Source organism: the organism of the source record quoted next, unplaced genomic scaffold (genome assembly GCF_019419815.1).
Source record: "Pyrus x bretschneideri cultivar Hongxiangsu unplaced genomic scaffold, Pyrus_bretschneideri_v1 Contig13, whole genome shotgun sequence".
Taxonomy (NCBI): domain Eukaryota; kingdom Viridiplantae; phylum Streptophyta; class Magnoliopsida; order Rosales; family Rosaceae; genus Pyrus; species Pyrus x bretschneideri.
This window is the reverse complement of record NW_025999424.1, coordinates 1,180,947-1,193,145: the sequence shown is the minus strand read 5'-3', so window position 1 is coordinate 1,193,145 and position 12,199 is coordinate 1,180,947. Positions and strand designations below refer to the sequence as shown.

At 38.0% G+C, this 12,199-nt stretch overlaps 1 non-coding gene across 1 annotated transcript; it reads left to right on the top strand.

Annotated features, from left to right (window-relative positions):
* The first annotated feature begins 4,324 nt into the window (after nt 1-4,324).
* Nucleotides 4,325-4,396, top strand: TRNAE-UUC. The gene has a single exon. It is a non-coding gene; the product is annotated as a tRNA-Glu (tRNA).
* The last annotated feature ends 7,803 nt before the right edge of the window (nt 4,397-12,199 follow it).

Here is a 12,199-nt window from a genome sequence, read left to right as displayed (position 1 = left end):
AATATCCGGATCCCTAAGACTTGAGAGAGATCCGGTGGGATATCTTCCCAAATTTGACCACTTGACTACACCAAATTCAAATTCAACTATATATACTCCCCCATGTTCCCTCTCAAATCAGAAAACCTTGAACCCTAGAAATCACCAGACGCTTGAAATCGAAATCCTCCAACTTTTATAGAATCCATGGCGACAATCTCCGATATCTAGCCGCCACCTAAATCGGCATTGTTTTCCGCGAAACTGGATCGGTCGAACCCCCTAGAGTTTGTGGAGAAGGCGCTGGCATTTCTAGCTCGGGAGAGCGACTTCTTACACAGAGAGAGGGTGGAGAGGGAGGTCGCGTCGGTCGTGCGCACCCTGAGGGAGAAGGAGAGGAAAAAAGTGGAGAGGAAGAAGAAGGCGGATGCAGAAGCAGCAAAATTAATGGAAATGGAAATCTATGAAAAGAAGATGACATCTGAAACTTCCTCCTCATCTACGATTATTTTTTTTATTCAATTTAATTATTGATTAATATCGATGGATCGATCAAACTTTTATCGTTTTTGTTTTGCTTTGAACAACTCAAACGCCTCCTAAGAATTAAAACAACATTAGTTAAACACTAATCGGATGACAACGAACAGTCGGTTTTACTTACGAAACCTTAAACATCGTTTTGGAAGATGAAACAACTCTAGATGACCAAAATCCATCGTATGTCACAACAAAGTGGTGAGTTGGACTATTGGTCTCGTTCCCTTTCTGAAAAGGTACGATAAGCCAAAATAGGAGCTCATATGCTAAATATGTAAATTCCCACTGCATCATTTTGTCTTTTGACGGTCAATTTCCTTATTCGATCCATTATGTTATTTGTCCTACATCATAAGGGGAATGGGATAAGTGGGAAACGAACCTACACCAAAATACATAAATATAATTACTTTTTGCCATTACGGTAAAACATCGTATGCTTCACCATGTCTAACTTTCATACTATTGTACATTCGTACTGAGAGGAGAGTCTGAAACGTATGAGTCAAAGATGTGAATGCTAAACTTTTGCAGGATTACAAAAATGCGGCTAGCCAAACCAGGCACACGTTAATGCGTTATGTCTGGACCGCGTACGGGGCTGCGGCCATTTTCTTTGTTATTTGCATTCCGCAATACAATATTCTAAATGATTTCTTATCACAAATGGTTCTCAAGATTGATCAAACTCATTATTTTGATTCCTCACTTTCAAAACCAATCAATGACGTTCATGACATTCACTACCGCACATCAATTTGGTCATTCCGTTTAGATTCCGTCAACTATTCTGCTAATTTGTATGTGGGACCCACAAACCTAATAAAGTGGTGACACGTGTGGATTACACAAAATAAAGATTTCTATCACAAATGGTTCCTGCCATTGATCAAACTCCTCAATTTGGTTTCTGACTTTCAAAAATCGATGAATTTGGTCCTGACTTTCACTACCGCACATCAATTTAGTCCTTTCGTCTCGTCAATATTTTTTGTTACTATGTTGATATGGTCCCACTAATCCAATATTATCGCGCCACATATATTAACTATAAGAAACTATTTTTTTGGACCAGCAAGTTAGTCCTTTCGACTAATCCGCCTGCACGAATTTTGGACTAGCAACTTAAAAATAAAAATCTTATTTATAGTGGGCGATTTGATCCTAATAATTAAGATAAAATCTTGAAATTATGCTTTTTAGAATGTGGGCAAATATCACGTTTGATAAGAGCACAGAGAAATTTGTCGGAGACACCTTCCCACATCATCAGAAGGGGGATTATACAAGGAGAAGATCGAAAACCTACATATTCAACATGTATTCAAGGCTTGTAAGCAAAGAAAATGCACTTAATTTGCTTTGCCAACAACGAAGTTGCCCAACAGATAAGGATCTCTATTTTACACATGTCGTTAGTAATATTTATGTTGTTCAAATATCAATTACTTTGGGGGCAGGCTATTACTACATATATTGGCGATCAAAGATCATGAGACCATGGGTTGAAGACGTGGACCGAATAAGAGCCGAAGGCTAAAGACTGAAGGCCGAAGACCCAAACTCATGGCCGAAGACCAATATGACCGTGGCCGAAGGGCAAACTTATGGTTGATGACCGAAGGCTAAAGTCATGATGATATCTCAGGTTGAACGAATTTTTGCAAAAGAAACGTTTTCCCTCAACACGCTAAGGCCTCGTTTGGTGGGTCGTATAAGAGCCCGGATAGGACAAATAATACAAACCCGGTCATTTGGTGTCCTCTCGTATTAAATAGTCGTCGGATTAAGTTAGTCAGTTTGTTTATTTACTAGGGTATACACCTGCATAATAAACCCTTCCAAAAGGAGAGGATTATTAGTCTGATTCCCTTCCCTCTCTCTCGCACTTCATTCTCCACGACATCTCATCTCATTGTCGTCGTTCTCCCCGTTGTCGTTCTTGCCGGCACCATCAACGCCTATGGCCACCACGTCTTCCTCTGCTATAAGAGCCCCGAGACCTAGCCTTCGCGCATCGAAGGCTCTAAGCCCGATCCACTCCTTAATTTGATGCATTTGGTTGTTGTAAATTTTTGTCAAAAAAAAAAAAATCCCTTTTTTTCATTAGTCATCAAATTTTTTTTTCGTAAAAATAATATAATCTGATCTCTTATCCGGTCCGGTACGGTACCAAATACATTATAAATAATACGATCATTAGTACTATATTGCACCAAATGCCTAACTAATTTAGTCAATATAGTCCAATGGCAGATTATCCTATTTGGCTGAAATAGTCAGTACAATATGAGCTCCCAAACGAGGCTGTGTTTGCATAGAAAAATGGGGGCAATGTGGGAGCCAAAAATTACCCCTTCAGTATACAAGTCACTTGCATGCTAAACATGGGGAGTGAGACAAACAAAGGAGTGTGATCAAACACCTCCATGGAACATGGAGAAATAGAAGGAGAAAGGGACTTGGAGCCCAAGCATTTTACGCCATAAAAAGGCCAATAATCACACTAGCGGGGAGAGAGGTTTGAGATCGTTCTATATTTTATATGCATCCTGATCAAATACCGACTTGACAGTCAAAGTGTTTCATTGTAGGTCGTCCTCCCTCAAAGCTTCTCAACATGTTCAAGATTACTTGTTGATGAAGAATTGGAGTACCCAAATTTTTACGTTCCAACATAGACACATGGAAATCGTGTATATTTGTTTATTGCAGAGGAGAAATCTCATTTTGTAAGGTTTCTCTTTCTGGTGGGAAACTTGGAAGTTAGTGGGAACTAGCGGGCTTGTGATCCAAAACATCTGCAGGCTTCGTTCTGGTGTAAGTTTTTCTTCTTTTTGGTCAACCTTTCCGGTCTGCGGAAGTTGCTCAACAGAGTTCAAAACAATTCTAGTCTTTGAATCCGGATCCTCTTTGTGAGGATTCATAGAATTTGTGAATCATGTCCGTTCACATGCATTGTGCGGTCATAATCATTTTGATTTTTTTTTATTTAAAATTGAACACAAACAATATCTAACGAAAACTGACTGCACAATGTGCAAATAAACGATTCACGAATCTCCGGAATCCTCACAAAGAGAATCAGAAGAGGATCCTGTTGGCTAGTATTCAACGTTAAAACGGTAATACCCACATGCAATGGAGACACAAATGCTTCAAAGTAATTTGCACAAATTAAAGAAGAAAATTTTCAATGTGCCGGAAAAATGGTCAGGCATATCGTGAAAATTGGTACTTGTCATCCAGAACTTTCTGTTACATGTGAACAGGCCCCAATGAGTAAGTGTCAATATGGTGTGGCTCAATTGATCCTAACACATAAAACATCTAAATCCAATTATTTTCAGGGTAGCAAGAAGAATTGATAAAGGGAAAAAAATGGAACAAGAAGAATTGATAGGAAAAAAAATGGATTGCAAACTGATACTTAACATTTCCCGGAACAAGCAGTAGAACAATTCTGAAAACATCCTTTGTCAGACAACATGTGCCTAAGTGACTTCGTAACCTTAACGTACTTTCTTTCTTACTTTAGCATAGGCCTTCGCCACTTCAAACAGGCGCTTCGCCCCCCCCTTTTTTTTTTAGAAAGGACGGGGCCTTACTTATTCTGTTCAGGGGGGATAAAAGACAAATAAAGGGATCCGGGGGCTTTATGATCGTAGAAAGGGGAGGGGGACGACCCGCCGAATTCACATCAGAAATCGACAACATCAACACAAACGAAATCTTGAATTGCGTATAGAAACAAAACGAACCACTTCTATTCTCGGAGCTGAGGTATATGAAGAATGGCTTTTTGGTCCCTTTCGTCCAGTGGTCAGGACATCGTCTTTTCATGTCGAAGACACGGGTTCGATTCCCGTAAGGGATAGGTACTCATTCTCCGGATCGGCGTGAAACGCTAAGGTAGCTTGCTTACTTAGTGCTTGCGCTAAGGGCTAGGGTTGCTTTCTTGGTGACTCTAACCGGAGACTTTTTACCTTGACTCTTTCGGTATCGGTATGCCTTCGATGATTACTGCTTTAATGAATACCCTCTCTTCGGGAAGCGACGAACTCTTCCCTCACCCGAAGGCGAGCGAGTGCATTACGTTGAGTAGGAATTTGGAATAGAATAAGCTGTTGGGAAGAGAATACCACGAATACGCTATTTGGAGAGCGCATGCGGACAATTCGATGAGGACGATTTCTTGCAGAAAGAGAAGAGGGATACCAGACGATTGGGGATTGATTAGATGCGGACGATGATTTGGCTTTTAAAGATGAGAAGGACGATTTGAGAGTGAATCCGCCATTAATTACTCTTGTTACTGTTCTCCAATAGGCTCTTTCGGGTTCATGAATTCCGTAATTGATAAATTACTTTAATAGATAAATATCAACTACTTCATTGAATTAAGCGGGCAGACTCTTTCTTAGCGAGGACAACACAGAATAAATTACTTCACAAAAATATAAAACTAACTCAAGTATAAGCATGCCTACAACACAGAATAATCGAGTTCACAACGAACAAAAGATTTTATCTATATATTCCTTTCTTCTGATTTGTCCGAGAAGAAATACTGTTGAAATGAAATGGAGTCCTTTCTTTGGCAAGCAGTCCAAATCTAGAAGTAGCTTTTGATCCAACATTATCTTGATCTCCTTGACCCACTCCTCTTTCTCCTGAATGTATTGTTTTGTCAAGAGACGCTCCGCCTCTGCAATATGCACGTTGTCTTTCCACTCCAACTTGGACGACGGTGGTATCGCATACCGTTCATAGTCGCTTGGCCTCCAACCTAGCCACATAATATCCGGGACAACTAAATTGTAGTTGTCATACGCCAGTTGTGCAGAACCCTACTTGTAGGTGGACAATATTTCTATCCCTTTCGGATTACCGTCCACAAAAGCTGGAATTTTCAACTCCTTGATTTTTTTGAGAAAAGATCGGGTAGGCATACAAGGCTAATATATAGATAATCTTCATGGAACCTCTCGGCCACCAATCTTTCAAAGATTGATTTTTTTCAACCACCAAGATACAAGTAGCATCACTCCTTATGTTTTGAATTCGGCCAACAAAGGATGGGATGTTAATTCCGGTGCTAAGCTCGCAATTTGTAATAACACCCTTGTATTCATAGGTCAGAGGACCAACGACCATACCCCTTGACTCGGGCTTAATATTGAGAGAGAGTTGATTCGAACATGCATGCTACATGATGAATAACGTCAACACAAGTCGTATGTTTTGAAAGTTGACTTACCAAGGTAATACAAACGGCGCGGTGCTATGTAAACACTGTCAATGAGATTTTGATAAATAATACCAAGTGCAGCCAAAACCTTGGTAGATTCCATGATAGTATGGGATGCATTAAACATATGCCTTCCACACGGCTCGCCTCTGTCACATACTTTGCGTGCTTAGGTGATTGTCTTGGCATAGGGGCAATCATGCGGCCTTGCAAGACGTTGGAAAGATAGCTCTTGATTTTAACCAACATTTGAGAATGGGTAAAATTCTAGGCCTCGACGTACCGGTGGGCCCTTGTGGGGATAAGGTCCATTGAAGGTTGGTTGCGAAAGCCTGGTTCGAGCTTTGCAAGCATGCAATGGATGCTCAACTTGGTCATGGGGACTAAGTGTTGTGACCGTGACTGGGAATGTCGTTGAGGATGGCTGCAAGTGAATGCATGACACGTTGGAGCTGATGTTCAGTGGTGTCATTTCCAGGGATGTTGTCCCCTTGGTCTTCTACTGTCAGGGCATGGTTGTCTTCGATGTTTTCCTGTACTATATGGTTGTACACATCTAGGTCCTTGTCACTGTTGGCAAATTGGATGGACTCATTCGAGATAGAATAGTCAAGATCCCTTAAAAGACGGTCATTAGTTGATTCCAACACGAAATCATCGGTTTCATAATCTTCTGCCATAATCCAAAGTCTGGAATCAATAGAAATATAAATAAGAAACCGTTCATTCACATAAATTCTTTATTTCTATTTTTATTATGAATCTGCAAATTTCCACGGCATCCTTTCGCCTTTCAACGATATTTATATTTTTATTATTCGCCACACATGCATTTCAATAAATAAAGAATTTATGTGAATGAACGGTTTCTTCTTTATATTTTTATCAATTCCAAACTTTGGATTATGGCAGAAGATTATGAAACCGATGATTTCATGTCGGAATCAACTGATAACCATCTTTTAAGTGATCCGACTATTCTGTCTCCAAGAAGTCCATCCAATTTGCCAATAGTAATAGCGACCTAGATGTGTACGACCATATAGTAGAAGAAAACATCGAAGACGACCATGCCCCGACAATAGAAGACCAAAGGGACAACATCCCTCAAGGTGACTACATCTCTGGATTGACACCACTGAATATGAGCTCCAACGTGTCATGCAATCACTTGTAACCTCCCAGTCACGATCACAGACAGTCACAACACTTTTGTCTCCATGACCATGTTGAGCATCTGTCACATGCTTGCAGAGCTTAGACCGGGCTTCTGCAATCAACCTTTAATGGACCTTATCCCATAAAGTCCCACCAGTACGTCGAGGCCCAGAATTTTACCCCTTTCTCAAATGTTGGTTAAAATCAAAAGCTATATTTCCAACATCTTGCAAGGCCGCATGATTGTCAAGACAATCACCTAAGCATGCAAAGTATGTGACAGAGGCGAGCCGTGTGGCGCAAGTAAGGCATATGTTTAATGCATCCCATATCATAACGGAATCTATCAAGGTTTTTGCTACACTTGGTATTATTTATCAAAATCTCATTGCTTGATAAGTCAACATTCAAAAGATATGACTCTTGTGCATGCATGCTATTCATCAGATATTACAAATTGAGAGCTTAGCACCAGAATTAACATCTCGTCCTTTGTTGACCGAATTCAAAACATAAGGAGCGATGCTAGTTTTATCTTGGTGGTTTAAAAAAAAATACTATCTTTGAAAGATTGGTGGCCCAAAGGTTCCATGAAGATTATTTATGTATCATAATCACAGACCTTGTATGCCTACCTGATCTTGAGTAGTTGGAAATTCCAGCTTTTGGTCTTGTGTATTGTAATCCGAATAGGATAGAAATATTGTCCACCTACAAGTGTGGTTCTGCGCAATTAGCGTATGACAACTACAATTTAGTTGTCCCATATATTGTGGTTAGGCTTGAGACCAAGCGACTATGAATGGCATGCGATACCACCGTCCTGTAAGCTTTATGCTGCACTTGGTATCATTTATCAAAATATTCTTGACAAGGTTTACATGGCAACGCACGGTGTGTATTACCTTAATAAATTAGGGTTATAAACAGAACGAGCAAAAGAACCACAAAAAGGTAAAAGGAAAGTTACCGAAGCCAAGGATGTCCTTGATGTCTTCGGCGGTGGGGGTGGTCTTGCCGCCCAACACAGCCAACAAGTATGCAGCGACCACCTTCATCTCTGCCTGTCAAACACAAATTTAATCAGTAAAAATGGCTATTAGTCTCTCAAATACAAATTTAATCAGTACTTCAGAGGGCTCTGGATCTGCGGAGTGCGGAGAGAGGGTAAATTTGCAGCCAAATGCAAAATGAAGCAAGGAGGACGGCGAAATGAGGTTTTATGCAGAGCTGCTAGGGTTTTGATCGGACCACAACACCCAGCCACACTCGGGTTTGGGCCGGATTGTAGTAACTACCAGCCCATTCTTGTTTTAGTGTATTTTCAATGTTTTCTCATTTAGATTTATGTGTCACTAATTTCTTTCAATATTTTCTCATGTTATAACCTTTGTTTTGTCAAACGATACATTTTGTTAAATTACATGTTAGATTAGTCACTATTGGATTTGAACTCACGCCATCGTGTAGGGACTCAAAACTTTTCCACTAGGGGTGGATTCGGTTCGGTTTTTTACCAAAACAGAAAACCGAAAACCGAATCGAAAAGTAATTTCGGTTTGGTTTTCCATCGGTTTGTATTCGGTTCAGTTCTTTTCTTTTCTTTTTTTTTTGTAATGGCAAACAAATTTCCTAAGAACACAAAGCTTGCAGCCATTCTGGAAGGCCAACGATACAAAATCTGGAAGGCCAATCATTCTCATTGGTATAAAAGTTAAAAAATTATGATTTAATCTTATGTGATCATTTTTCAAGGCCAATGATACAAAAATGCAGCAAGAATAAGACAGAACAGACCTATAAGGTCCTCCTCGGGGAATAGCTCGGGGAATGGGAATTTCAGACCTCCATTCCTTTTCTAATACTTTCCCATCTTTTACAGCAAGACTACAACAATTTAACCTATCTTGATCTAGTGGAAGAAATTAATTAGTTGTCCTGCTTTAAATGTGTTTACCACATACAACGCAATTCCTCCTCGATACAAATTAGTACCGCAGGGCTCCTCCTCCATCCCAGAAACTAAAACAAATACACCCAGAAACTAAAACAATTCCACATGCAAGGATAATAAAAAATAAAAGGACAATTAAAAAGGATAATCACAGAGAAGTGAGAGTGTGAGACTAAGCTTTTGCTGTCGAGACTCGAAACGGCAAGAAGAAGCTGCGGCGAGATGAGAGACTTCCGATTCGAAAGGGGCGAGTGATTTGGAGGAAGAGAGGAAGGAAAGAGAGAGAGAGAGAGAGACTGAGGAAGCAGACCGCAGAGGAAGAAAGCAGCGGAGGAGAGAGAGAGAGAGTGTTTGAGAAAACCTAGGGGTGAAAACTGAAATGAGAGTGTGACGGCTAGATTAGAATCCCTTAAAATTAAAATCCCTATAAATAACTTACTGGTTGTTATAAAAGGGTTAAAGTTTGAGAGATAACCGTTTTAGTGGTAGGTGCAAGATAGATGTAAAATGTCACACTAAAATTATAGCACAAGAGGATAACAAATAAAAGGCAGAGGAATAGATGATATTACTGATATTTCTCTCTTATTTTGCTTCTTCTTATATTTTCTGTTACATGCGGAGTACTCTATTTATAGAGCAACTCCAAACTGATGCAGTTAATGCATCCTGAAATTTATAACGTGTCCTCTGACATTACAATTCATTTTCCACTTTCATTTTGCATGGGCATTAAAAACTTTGCCCATGCTGAAGACTTTTGCTTTGTGGGCATTCATTGCCATCAGACATCAGACTTTTCAACACTGATACAATTATAACAACACAAAGCCTACATTTAAATACACATCAAACAAAAAATAAAATATAAGTAAGTAACCATTTACATGATGGAAAATGTGTTGAAACCTTGCACACCGGCTTATTAATCAAAAAAATTATGAAGATTATGAAACCGATCCGCTTCCAAGGGGTCAATCAAATTTGCTAATAATGACAGCGTCGAAGATGTCTACACCCACGCAACGAAAGAAAACGAAGATAACTACGCCCATTATTAGGAGACCAAGGTAACAAGATCCTTGAAAATAACAACACTAAAGATGAATCCAACTTGTCATGTAATCAGTTCCAAGTCACATTCGAGCACATTCTCAATCACAATCATAGACAGTCACAACACTTTGTCTCCATAACCGTGTATTACCTTAATAAGTAAGCCTTCAAAACACATGAATCTTTTATTTATGTTATTGATCAAATAGCATGTATGTTCGAATGGAGAAAATAATATTTAATAAACAACTAATTTACATTAAGAATAGAGAAAATAATATTTAATAAACAACTAATTTCAATTATTATTAGTTCATTGTGATGCTAAACTCATCCCCTCCTTAGTGTAGATAATATCGTTTATTAAAAAAAAATCATTTGATAACTAATTTAATTACATTATTATGCGCGAGCGAAAAACTTTTTTTATAACTGGCACTACACACCTTTTAAAATGTTTTGAACGTGTTTAAAAATAGATAATAATATTTAATGAACAATTAATTGAATCATATTATTCTTAGCCTATTGTAATGTACTAATTAAAAAAATCGTACAAAAAAATATTAATTATTAAAAAAACACTATTAAAATAATGAAAATACCCGTACCACATTGAATGTATTATTTTGGGTTGCTTTTGAAGTACTTTGTTTGAAGAGAGTTTTAACGAAAAGTCTACGGTACTGTTCACTTTAACAAAAAATCATATTTTTACACTAAAAGGTCAATCCTGGTACTATTCACTTTACCCTTTATTTTGTCCTTATCGTTAAAACTCAAAATTTTCAAACTCTTTTCATTAGTTTTCTTTTGTTTGAAGCCTTGAAGGGCATTTCTATCTATATATTTTGTGTGAAGCTTGTGACCACAAAAATAACTGTTCATTGGTGGGCTTCGCTTTATATGCAAGATAAAGAGAATACACCAAGAACAACCCGTCGCCAAAAGATAGCTCGCTATTTCACAGGAAGTATACGCTGGAAAGATTTACCCGAAAAGTGTGTGCATGTGTATGCATCTATTTTATCAGTCTCTTTTGCCCATTTTTTTTGTTTTATAAAAACGAAATTGTAACAATGATCGTTTAATTTTAACTGAATTAGAGAAATAGTCATTCAACTAAAAAAATATATATCTATTGGTCTCTTTATTTGTCAAAATGTGTAACCATAGTCTTTTTCTTCAACTTCGTCAAAACTTCCGTCAAAATGAGGAGTTTTAATCAAATGACAAATATGAAAAACCAAATGAGAAAATTGTAATAATGGTCCCCTCAACTTTAATTTAATTGTAACAATGGTCATTCTTATATGACTCATTTTGACAAAAATTCTAATAAAATTCACGAAAATGATTATAGCTGCACATTGTTGATTATCAACACCAGCCCATTAAGCTGAATTGGTACAAAAGAATTTGATTGTTCTAATCCTAGCAAGCATGAAATCATTCCAGGAATTTCTAGCAAAGTATAGCAACAAGATGGCAAAAGCCAAGTCCACCGACAAGAAAGTAAAGAAAAATGTTTTTGTGGTATAAAAATCTAGAATAATCACTACTTTGTGGCTTAAATGAAAGAAGTCCAATTCCACCGACTATTTAAGTCGGTTGAGCAAGACTACAAATATAAGGTGGGTGCATTTGTATAAACTAAGAAAGTAACAAAGAAGTAAGAAGCAAGAAGAGAACCAAGAAACTAACTTAGAAGTGAGAGTGGTGTGAGCGATCTAGAGTGTCTCTAAGAGAGCGTTATAATTTTTAAAGTGGGTTCTTGAAAGTTTGTGTTGTAATATTTTATGGAGGTAATACAAATAATTTGTTTATTTGTTTGGTCTCTCCAACTCTTGTTAGAGTTGTGTACTCTAATTTTTTTCAACCCACGTTTGATGAGTTAAGAGGTCAATTTTTACGGATTTTTAGTTGATGGATTATTGCTCCAATTCAATGAAAGTTAGTGGACCCATTGGTAAAATTTTTTCAGGGAACAAATAGAAATAGGGGTGGCCATAAAAACCGTCAAACCAGAAAACCGAATCAAACCGTGACAAAAAAACCGCATTGACCAAAAAAGTCAAAACCTGAACAAAAACTGAATCGAACCGTTTGAAACGGTTCTGGTTCTAGTTTGGAAATATTAAGAACCGGAGGAACCGGATCAAACCGCGTTTAATATAAATTATTGTTTTATTATTATTTTTATATAAGTAAGACATTTTTTCAAGAAGACTATGTGCATAAGCCTAATATTTTTCTACACT